Raw genomic sequence first — 11,967 nt, 5'->3', positions numbered from 1 at the left:
AGAACCAGCAGCTGTTAATTTTGAAAAATTAATTATTCTGAAAAACAAAACAGAAAAATTAATTATCCTCCAATTTTACAGATACTTCAATATACGTATTAAAGATCATGTATTTCCTCCCACATATCCCACATCATAACTCTGGAGGCCTCTATTAAATTTGAGTCATTGGTTTCCTTCCATTTCAGCACATACTGTAATATATGATTCATGCAGGAGATAGAAAAACAATCGTACTACATTGATTTTTCCTCATTGTTCCCAATCGTATATTGTCCATCCCACATAATCTTATCATATCTTCTAGATTTAGCAGAAATTAAACTCATTAATGTTACCAAATGCTCTGGATTTATCAACTGATTAATACTCCCTCGTTCCTAAATATTTGTCTTTCTAGAGATTTCAAATGGTGACTACATACGGAGCAAAATGAGTGAATCTACACTCTAGAATATGTCTATATACATCCGTATGTGGTGACCATTTAAAATCTCTAGAAAGACAAATATTTAGGAACGGAGGAAGTATATGCCAAAAATAAGACAAGACCCATTAATTGTTCGTGCTATATAAAGATTGCCCGGTGATTGATCCTATTCCGGCATTGCCATCATCTTCATCGCCGGTAGCTGTGTGGCTTGAGCTTCGAGGAATGGTGTCGTTCACAAATCTCTCAGTACCACTTCTCTTGCTCGCGATCCTCTTTCCTACGCTCGCACTATGCTATATCAATCCTTTTGGGAAAAAAAAACTATGCTATATCAATCCAGTTGCCACAAGCGTACACCAAAATACCACAAAACCAACTGCTTATCGTGCTTACATCGTGCTCGTCGAGCCACCGCACTCGAATGCCGACGAAGACGCCCATCGCCAGTGGCACAAGTCTTTCTTGCCAAGTTCGTTGACCGGTGAGTCCAACGAGTCGCGCCTTCTCCATTCCTACACCGAGGTGTTCAGTGGCTTCGCCGCGAGGCTCACCAACGCCGAGCTCGACGCTATGGCCAAGAAGCCAGGGTTCGTGCGTGCATTCCCCGATCGGACGCTGCAGCTAATGATCACCCACACGCCGGAGTTTCTTGGGCTAAGGAATGGCACCGGGTTCTGGAACCAGGCTGGCTATGGTAAGGGAGTCATCATTGGACTGCTCGACAGCGGCATCTATGCGGCACACCCTTCCTTCAATGACCATGGAGTTCCGCCACCCCCAGCAAGGTGGAAGGGCTCGTGCGAGGCGGCTCGGTGCAACAACAAGATCATCGGTGCCAAGTCACTCATTGCGGGTGATGACTCTGGTGATGGAGATGGGCATGGTACGCACACCTCATCCATAGCTGCTGGGAATTTCGTAGCCGGTGCGTCATACCATGGCGTGGGCACGGGCACCGCGGCCGGAATTGCTCCGGGTGCTCACATCGCCATGTACAAGGTATGTGTTGCTCGTCGCTGCAAGCAATCTGCCGTACTGGCCGGCCTAGAAGAGGCCATCAAGGATGGGGTGGACGTGCTTTCGCTCTCTCTTGGCAGGGAAACCATCGCCAGCTTCGATCACGACCCCATCGCTATCGGCACGTTTAGTGCCATTTCCAAGGGCATCCTCGTGGTGTGCGCCGCCGGCAACAGCGGTCCACATCGCTATCGGGGCTTCATCGGCAACGATGCGCAGTGGTTGCTCACGGTCGCCGCCGGCTCCATGGGCCGAAGCTTCGGCGTCAGCATCCATCTCGCCAACGGCAAGAGCATCCACGGAGAAGCACTTACCCAGAAAGCGAGTACAAGCTCAAAGTTGCACCCTCTCCTCTACTCCGAGGAACGGCGGTACTGCAATTACGATGGTGATAGTAGCATCGCTGGTAAGATCCTGCTTTGCGAGGACAATTTCTCGAAGGTTCAACAGTCCAAAATCCGCAACATAATGAGCTCTGGCGTGGTAAGCGTGGTGTGTTGTTCAACAACCGAATCTGCGGCTACTCCACCTTTCTTCAGGCTTCCAACTCCAGTATTGTACAGGTGAACACGGCCGACGGCAACGCCCTCATAGCTTACGCCGCGTCGACGGAGAGCAGCTCCGCGGCGTCTCTCGCATACAACGGCACACAGTATGGCGTCCGCCCAGCCCCCGTCGTGGCCTGGTTCTCTTCCCGGGGTCCAAGCAAACATGCGCCGGGCATCCTAAAACCGGACATACTGGCACCGGGCCTCAACATCCTCGCTGCTTGGCCGCCAAGCACGAGCTCTGGACAGGGCCCTTTCAACGTCATATCAGGCACATCCATGGCGACGCCACACGTAAGTGGTGTCGCGGCGCTCATCAAAGCCATCCATCCCGACTGGTCGCCGGCCGCCATCAAGTCTGCCATCCTAACGACGTCGGACATTGTCAACAGTACCGGTGGCTCAATCTTGGACGAGCAATATAGAAAGGCCGACGTGTACGACAAAGGCGCCGGCCATGTGAACCCGGCGAGAGCCGCCGACCCTGGCTTGGTGTATGACCTCAACTCTGTTGACTACTCTGGCTACATCTGCTAGCTCCTTGGTGACAGTGGCCTAGTAACCATTGTGCGCAACTCGAGCTTGACCTGCGCGAAGCTGGCCAAGGTCCAGGAGGTGCAGCTTAACTACCCGACGATAACCGTGTCGTTGACATCGATGCAGTTCACTGTGAACCGGACTGTGACGAACGTCGGGCCAGCGGATTCGAAGTTCAAGGCCAAAGTGGACGTGCCGAGGTCTCTGACAGTGCATGTCGTCCCGGAGACGTTGTCGTTCTCCAAAACCGGAGAGAAGAAGACCTTCAGTGTGTCGGTGAGCGGCCACGGCATGGGCAAAGAGAAGAAGGCCTTGGGCGTGTCTGTGAGCGGCCATGGCTTGGACAAAGAAGGAGTGCACGTGGAGGGAAGCTTGAGCTGGGTATCGGAGAAGCATGCACTACCGGAATAACCCTATATGCCTACGGCCTTATCTATGCCGACAGCTTTTTGTCGGGGCCGTCGGCATACCTCAAGCTACGCTGACAGCCTAGGAAAAGCTGTCGGCATACCTCCATCTATGCCTACGGCAGCCGTAGGCATAGTTAGGCCGTCGGCATATATCGATCTATGCCTACGGTAGCCGTAGGCATAGTTAGGCCGTCGGCATAGATGTGGCCCGGGTGGCTCAGGGACAAACGGCGGGCTGACGCCGTCAAATCTATGCTGACGGCCCTGACAGCGGCCGTCGGCATAGATATTATCTGTATTTTTTATTAGGAGCTGCCACGTGGCAGAGCTATGCCGACGGCAAAGCCGTAGGCATAGTTTTCCACCTATGCCTACGGCCTTGCCGTAGGCATAGCCCCGCCATGTGGCGCCTCCTGGCAGCCCCTGGTCGAGAACTATGCCTACGGCCAGGCATAGATATTATTTGTTTTTATTTTAAATTATTTTATTTTTAAGTTAAAATTTGTTTAATTTAAATCTAACTTATCTAAACTTAAACATACACAAATTATACATCGATTTAGGGTAGAATTTTCCATAGATTATGAATATTCAGTTTGTTTTTGTTTTTGAGTATGTTAGAAATGTGGCCTCCTGTACTTTTGCATATATGTCCTTATGATTTGTTAAAATCATAAGTAATTGATACTTGGATCGATTTTGACAAATTGTATAGGGGTTTTATCAGAATCTTGAAAGGATTCTGTGCTATACTATGTTTCAAATTTGAACAAACTTAAATCGTGTTTGCTTCAGATTTATAGAAAACACCCTTTTGTTTTGACTTTTTTGTATATTTGTCATTTCTTGCCCAAACGAGACAAATTTTATATCTACATCCATCAGATTGTTTCAAGGATTGTTGTTCATGAGGAAACGGCCATGTCGGGTTGACACGAAAGGAATCTTATGGTGGGTTTGGCCCAAACCTTGTTCTCAAGTGTTCCTATAGGCCGACCTATCACAACCAGGTGAAAACGTCCATTGGTCAAAGCTCGTCCGGTGAAAGTCAAAGGCATAGATTTCCGGGTCAACTTGTCCAGGGTTAGGCCGACCGGGGGCCTTCGGGGAAGGGGTAGCAATGCCACCAGAGCATCGCGCCAAGTCCTCATACATGTCGAAAGGTATGGTGCCATGTCTAAAGAGGCAATACGTGGCTCCGGTGTGAGGTTCGACCTCATGAACGACGATGAAATCGAAGTAATCCTTCTGCGGTTTCGGCGTTGCATGAATATTCCTGAACACTTGGAGCGTAATCAATTCATCAGATTTTTACACAGTGCAGACACATATGATATAATATGCATGGCAATTTCTTATATTTTTGTAAGATGCAGGAGTATGTGAAAAAAAATCCCCCACCACTGATTGTTTTCCACGTGTCTACAAGTGTGGTCGGGGGCCTTTGGGGGCTAGCTATGCCACCAAATCTTGCACCAGGTCCTCTTACATGTCTGGAAATGTGTTGTCAGGTGCAAACAAACGACATTCGGCTCCTGGAGTGTGACCCCCCTTCACGGAAGGCGCTGCCGCCGGCACTTGAAGGGGGGAAATGGCCGCATCGGGTCGACACGAGGGGGGGTCCGCTAGTCGGTTGGGCCCAAACCTTGTTCTGAAATGTTCCTATGGGCTGACCTGTCACAACCAGGTGGAAAAGTACGTTGGTCAAAGGTCGTCCGGTAAAAGTCAAAGGCCTAGATCTTCGGGTCAATCGGGCTAGGATTAGCCGGTCGGGGGCCTTGGGGGTAGCAATGGTACCAAAATCGCATTGTGTCTTAATATATGTATACAAGTGCGATGGAGGGTTGAAATAGCCAACGGAGCAATGGGCGGCGCACTTCCTTCACAAAACTGGGCACACTCTCTCTCGATAGTTAGATACTACCTCGGAAATGGTGCAGTTTACAAGAGGCCTTCGGTTAGGCTTATGCGAAATGCGCTCAAACTTTTACCACAACCTACAAGGGCCACATGACGCCACCGTGCTAGGTCTCGAGAATTTCCGGCATCGTATGATTTCCCGTGGATTTTAACGACTAGATCCAGCATGTCGCTGAGGCACATTCACCCTTCGGTGGTGGGGCCTGCCCCTCCTTTGGTTGCACTAGGCCTACACATACCGCAAAGACATCATATATGATTTGACAAACCACTTCTGAACATCATTTCAGGTGGTCGCCATGCAGATCTGTAACTTCCTGCATTGAAACCCTACGGATGCAATAAATGTCTCAAATATTGCAGGCGGCCCCGAAAAATGCCATGTCCTGCCATGTGTCATGTGATGGCCCCATTTGAGATCACGAGAAGTTTCGAGGTCAACGGAGAAACGGGCAACACACTTCCTTCACAAATCGGACAAGTTCTCTCTCGATAGCCATATACTACCTCGGAGATCTTGTAGTTTACAAGCGGCCTACGACCAGGCTTCTGCGAAACGCGCTCAAACTTTTACCACACCCTACAAGGGCCATATGATGACACCGTGCCAGGTCCCGAGGATTTCCGGCATCATATGATTTCCCGTGGATTTTAACGGCCAGATCCAGCATGCCGCCAAGGTACATTCGCGCCCGGGTGGTGGGTCCTGCCCGTCCTTTGGTTGCACTAGGCCTACACGTACCGTGAATACATCATATATGGTTTTACAAACCACTCTTGGACATCATTTCAGGTGCTCGCAGTTTACCAGCGGTCTCCGGTCAGGCTTCTCCGAAACGCGCTGAAACTTCACCACACCCTACCGTGGCGGGCTCGGCCCGGTCGGGAAGCATGGAAGGAGCGAGCCGTTTATACCGATTCCCTTCTCCAAAATAGTTAAGTGTTTACTCGGAATAAGAGGAGAAAATACAATTGCAATAGCTTAAATCTCATTGGTGGAGCAACCTTGAGCAACCTTGAGCTGCCAGGAGCAACCTTGAGCTGCCACGTGACAGGACTATGCCGACGGCAAAGCCGTAGGCATAGTTTCGCCACATGGCAGCTCCTGGTTGGTTGGACTTAGCGACGGCACCGTCAGCTGCCGTCTCGTCCTTTTTTGCCGACGGTGAAACTATGCCGACGGCTGTACGAAAGCCGTCGGCATAGCTGCCTATGCCGACGGCTTTAGTATGCTGACGGTCTGACAAGAGTACGCTGACGCATTCTATGCCGACGGGGATATGCCGACGGCATTGTGGCCTATGCCGACGGCCTTGGGCCGTAGGCATAGCTGCTGATTCCGGTAGTGATGTGGTGCGGAGCCCCATCGTCTTCGTCGTCACAGGCGGTGGTACTGCTCCAGCTCCAGTGCCATCATCATCATCATGAACGATGTCCGTGTCGTGACATGGGTGGATGTTTTTCTTTGTCCATGTTCACTTCCCATGTTTTCCAGTATTATTACTGTTGCGTCAACATAAACACTATATAAATAAATAAACGTCTCATTATGCTTGACTGTACTAATATCAGTAACAAGAAATGTTTACAGAACTTGGTTGGATTTTATGAGTACTTGATTGCTGGATTTGATATCGGGTTCTCTCTTCATAAGTTGCCTGCAACTTTCAGTAGTAGTAGTAGTAGTCGAGGCAAACCCAGTATTACTTGGCAACAAGTACCACTGAATTGTTGATTTTATTGTGGACAAGGCTGTTGACTTGGTGTTCCGATGTAACCGACAGTAATATGAAGTTCATCTTCATAAACTGCAAAAGCTCTCCTCGGGCATTGCTCTTCAGGCAATGGCATGTGATCATCGTAGCACTCCGTACGTGTTGCTGGCAACTGAGTGTTGCCCCTCCAGTCTCATGTCCATGATCATCTATTTATCCGCCGGAGATGTTTGGCAGAACATAATAAGAATTAAACCTGGTTAACTGTAGAAGCCAAGTCGATGTGTTTCTCATAGGTTCCATTGCTTCAGACCTCTGCACCAAGTAGCCCAAATGGATGCTGAAGTAGAGGGTATATTCCCTTGTTTGCAGATACTAGTAAGCTTGTAACCTTAGTCCAAACTTTTCTTATTCATCATACTCCCTCCGTTCCTAAATATTTGTCTTTTTAGAGATTTCAAATGGACTACCACATATGGATGTATATAGACATATTTTAGAGTGTAGCTGCAGTCAACTTATCGGACTGGCAATCATTAAGCATCATTTCTGCAATAACCATAGCCTCAGAGGCAGCAATAGATAGCTCAACCGCATCATTAGCATCTGCCCTAGGGAGCTTTTGAACATCAATTTTCCCCCTAGATGGTTGATGTTTTCTTGCCCCAAGTGGTTCAGTGAAATCCTTGCCACACACACTCTATGGACTCCTAGTTGAGTATCATCCTTAAGGCCTTTAGCCTCTTGCACAGCCTTGATCTCTTGTGCTTGACCATGGACTGAGGAGATGTCCTTGCTAGCCACTCCACAGACTTGTAGTTGCTTATCATTCTTAAGAGTTTTAGCCTCTAGTACAGCTTTGTTCTCTTGTCCTTGACTATCAACATAAGAGCCCTTGAACGGTCCTTTGCATGCACCAGAGTTCTAAATGTGAGAGCTAACAATCGCTTCAACTGAGGAGAGTTGTGCTGCACTTTCTGAAGAAACGTGCAGAGAGAAAGGCAGTACCTGCAGGAAAAATATATTCAACCTATGTTAACAGCACATGACAAGAAGATTATGTTTGTGCAGCAGAGGGAACTGGGAAGAGCCAATTATTTTGGCTGTTACAAGCTGATGTTTGCTACTATACTCCTTGTTCACTCACATTTTAATCCGTCAAGGTGATTGACAATGAAACAACACATGCACAAAGTTTAGAACCCCATTAAAAATCATAAGCACATTTGACATGAAAAGAAAAAAGTGGACAATGAAACAACACATGAAGAATACATACCAAAGTGGACAAATATATACTCGTGAATCCAGATACTCTTTTATTTTACCACTATTAGCAAAAGTAGATCCTCTTTTAGTTGGATACTATTATTGTTAGCTTAATTTTGTAACACAATTGGATGCATGCTCCATCTGCCGAATAAAAAAATAGTTGCTGCAGCGAAATGTTGCAACTGCATCTATACATAGAACAGAAAACAAATAATCTAATATTTGACTACTCAGTTCTCCTCAAACTGAACAAAGATGGAATGGTGATGGGCATATCTTTTCCCGATTAACAGGTTAAAATTATCGTCAATCCTAGGCCGAAATGCACGGACAAATTCACGCCAATAGCTGTGAATCAAAAAGGAAAAAAAATACTCACCTGCTTGTGCAACGAACGACCGAGAATACAGCTGCAAATACTCCTGTGAGTCAAAAAAGAAAAATACTCGCCTGCTTGTGCAAGCATGGGGTCGTACACGATTTATCCAGTAACAGCTGGTGTAGGAACTTATTCTGAATTCTTTGAAACCCAAAGAGCAGTCTAGAAATAATTTATTCTGATCTAGAAACCTCGTTCAGTCTGAAAACAGATAATTAAACGAAAAGAACACATATGTATCAATACAGAGGGAGGTTTGTTTACAACAATGGGTGGAAAATATAGTGCTACATCCCTCTAATAGCATCTATATATAATGGCCATATAGAGATATCATCAATAATAAAATGGATGATAAAGGGAACTGCATGGAGCAACGCACTGCTATAAGATCCTGGAGCAAAGTAAATATATGTACGATCTTCAATCTTGCAGGCATATAATGTGTTGGCTTTGTTTCTCAAGAGTTGTGTAGGTCATCTTAGGAACATCTGGCTTCAGGCTTTCGGCTCTTGACCTCAAACCATTTTCCTTAGTAAATAATCTGCAAATAAATCGACATCGAACTAAGATGGGATAAAAATAAGACTGAATTTCGCTTATAAAATCAAACCACATAGGCGCTCACCAAAGGGTGAATAAATCAATTCTGGTTTCTATGTTACTAAAATCGGATCTAATCCAGATGCATCTCACCTCCAGGCAGGTTAGTCCCAATACCATGTACACTAATGTGAAGAGCATCGTGCAAATTAGGATTAACCATGATGGTTGGGACAAGAGGCTTACATCCCAGGTTGCCGGAGTCCTATTGATGCTGGTACGAAGTGGCCATGTTTTGGCGGAGGTAAACGCAGTTGTAATATTTAACATCTTTGGGCTATCTAGAACACCGCACAATTCATACTATGAAGACATACATTGCTGAACATTCTCATCAAATAAAGTGGAACCACTCACCTTTTTCCTCTCTGCAAGACAATCTCTCCACTTCCAGTATATGCACAAAATAACATTCTGATCGTGTTTGCTATTTCAAAAATCTTCCTCTAGCCTCCATCGTTGTATTCCTGTTATAAATTACAGTTTATAATCGCTAATATGGATATTTTCAGTTTACAGTTTACATGCCGATTATAAATACAGTTAACCATGCAGAGGGCGGAGAAGTGAAATTCTTTCTCAATTTTTAAGGACCCCCTCCCTCGACCCGACCCCGTGCAGCCGCCGCTGGGACGCACCGGGCGGCCACCACCCATCCCCCTCGACCTTGCGCATCTTCCTCCCTCCGCCGCAGCCGGCAACGTTGCTGGGCATCGGCCCTATGGCACGACGGCGGCGGAACTCCTCTCGCATCCGGGGATCTGAGTCGGCGACTGCCAGATCATCACCCCTTGCGACGTGGATGGCGGGCAGGGGCGGTCGGGACGCGTCGAGGAGCTCTGCTGCAGATGGCGAGATTGGCAAGAGGCGGCGGTGTGATAGGCAGACTTGATCTAGGGCTGCTGCTATTATGTCCTCTTCCGCTGCCTCTCGTCGGCCTTGGCGACTGTAACGCCCTCGATGCGGCTATATCTCCCACATGTCGAAGCACGACTTAGAGGCATAACCGCATTGAAAGCAATGTCGCAAGTGAGGTAATCTTCACACAACCCATGTAATACATAAGGGAAAGAGATACATAGTTGGCTTACAGTCGCCACTTCACACAATACATGAATTTAACATTACATCATCCAGATACAATCAAGGTCCGACTACGGAACCAAAATAAAAGAAGACTACCCCAAATGCTACACAGATCCCCGATCGTCCCAACTGGGCTCCACTACTGATCAATTGGAAACGGAACAACATAACGAACATGATCTTCATCGAGCTCCTCCTTGAGCTCGGTTGCGTCACCTGTACGAATTCATCGGCACCTGCAAACTGGTTTTAGAAGTATCTGTGAGTCACGGGGACTCAGCAATCTCACACCCGCGAGATCAAGACTATTTAAGCTTATGGGTAGGAAAGGGGTAATGAGGTGGAGCTGCAGCAAGCATTAGCATATATGGTGGCTAACTTACGCAAATGAGAGCGAGAAGAGAAGGCAAAGCACGGTCGAGAATCTATGATCAAGAAGTGATCCTAGAACAACCTACGTTCAAACATAACTCCAACACCGTGTTCACTTCCCAAACCCCGCCGAGAAGAGACCATCACGGCTACACACGCGGTTGATGCATTTTAATTACGTTAAGTGTCAAGTTATCTACAACCGGACATTAACAAACTCCCATCTGCCCATAACCGCGAGCACGGATTTCGAAAGTTCAAATCCTTGCAGAGGTGTCCCAACTTAGCCCATCACAAGCTCTCACGGTCAACGAAGGATATTCCTTCTCCCAGGAAGACCCGATCAGGCTCGGAATCCCGGTTACAAGACATTTCGACAATGGTAAAACAAGACCGGCAAAGCCACCCAGATGTGCCGACAAATCCCGATAGGAGCTGCACATATCTCGTTCTCAGGGCACACCAGATGAGCAAGACGTCGGGTAGGCCAGCCCAGAGTTGCCCCTGGTAGCCCCGAACATCACTCGGTTGGACCAACACTTAGAGAAGCACTGGCCCGGGGGTTTAATAAAGATGACCCTTGAGCCGGCCGACCCAAGGGAAAGAAAAGGCTAGGTGGCAAATGGTAAAACCAATGTTGGGCCTTGCTGAAGGAGTTTTATTCAAGGCGAACTGTCAAGGGGTTCCCATTATAACCCAACCGTGTAAGGAACGCAAAATCAAGGAACATAACACCGGTATGACGGAAACTAGGGCAGCAAGAGTGGAACAAAACACCAGGCATAAGGCCGAGCCTTCCACCCTTTACCAAGTATATAGATGCATTAATTAAATAAGAGATATTGTGATATCCCAACAAATATCCATGTTCCAACATGGAACAAACTCCAATCTTCACCTGCAACTAACAACGCTACAAAAGAGGTTGAGCAAAGCGGTAACATAGCCAAACAATGATTTGCTAGGACAAGGTGGGTTAGAGGTTTGACATGGCAATATGGGAGGCATGATAAGCAAGTGGTAGGTATCGTAGCATAGGCATAGCAAAAGAACGAGCAACTAGCAAGCAAAGATAGAAGTGACTTCGAGGGTATGGTCATCTTGCATGAGATCCCGCAAGGAAGAAGAACGAGTCCATGAGGAAGACAAACGGACGTAGCCAACGTATCCTCACAAACGCGACGTTATCGGAACTAACCCGAAGAAGTAACACCGGAAAGAAGTAAATAACATAGTAAACAACCATCACATAAACATGGCATGATGCACAATCAAGTATGATGCATGTCCGGTTTAATGAAGCATGGCATGGCAAAATGCACAAACAATCCTACAAATTAAGTGGAGCTCAACATGCAACTCCGTTGCATATTGACGAAACAACACATTCAAGTTATTTAGTTCAATCTCGGTTATGTACCCAACAATATTAAATGTAGTTAAACATGTCAAGAGGTGAAACATAAAGGAATTATCTATCTAAACAATTTAAATGGGGCCGGATATAGCAAACAACAAATCCGGTAAATCCCCATATGCATTTAGCAAATTAATACAAACAACAATTTAAACATTTTAATTGTTGTTATCATGATGCGGATGACATGTGCAAGTTTATGCAATTTTTATTAAAATTTGTCACTTGTCAAAGTGGCGGAAACGAAAGGGGTGCCAC

General features: G+C 46.9%; 1 pseudogene; it reads left to right on the top strand.

The window, feature by feature from the left end:
* The first annotated feature begins 655 nt into the window (after positions 1–655).
* LOC125534941 (subtilisin-like protease 1 pseudogene) lies at positions 656–6,293 on the top strand (annotated as a pseudogene).
* The last annotated feature ends 5,674 nt before the right edge of the window (positions 6,294–11,967 follow it).

Source organism: Triticum urartu, chromosome 2A, assembly GCF_056163025.1.
Source record: "Triticum urartu cultivar PI428250 chromosome 2A, HENAU_Tu73, whole genome shotgun sequence".
Taxonomy (NCBI): Eukaryota; Viridiplantae; Streptophyta; class Magnoliopsida; order Poales; family Poaceae; genus Triticum; species Triticum urartu.
The sequence above is the reverse complement of the archived record's forward strand: the minus strand, read 5'-3'. Positions and strand labels throughout refer to the sequence as shown.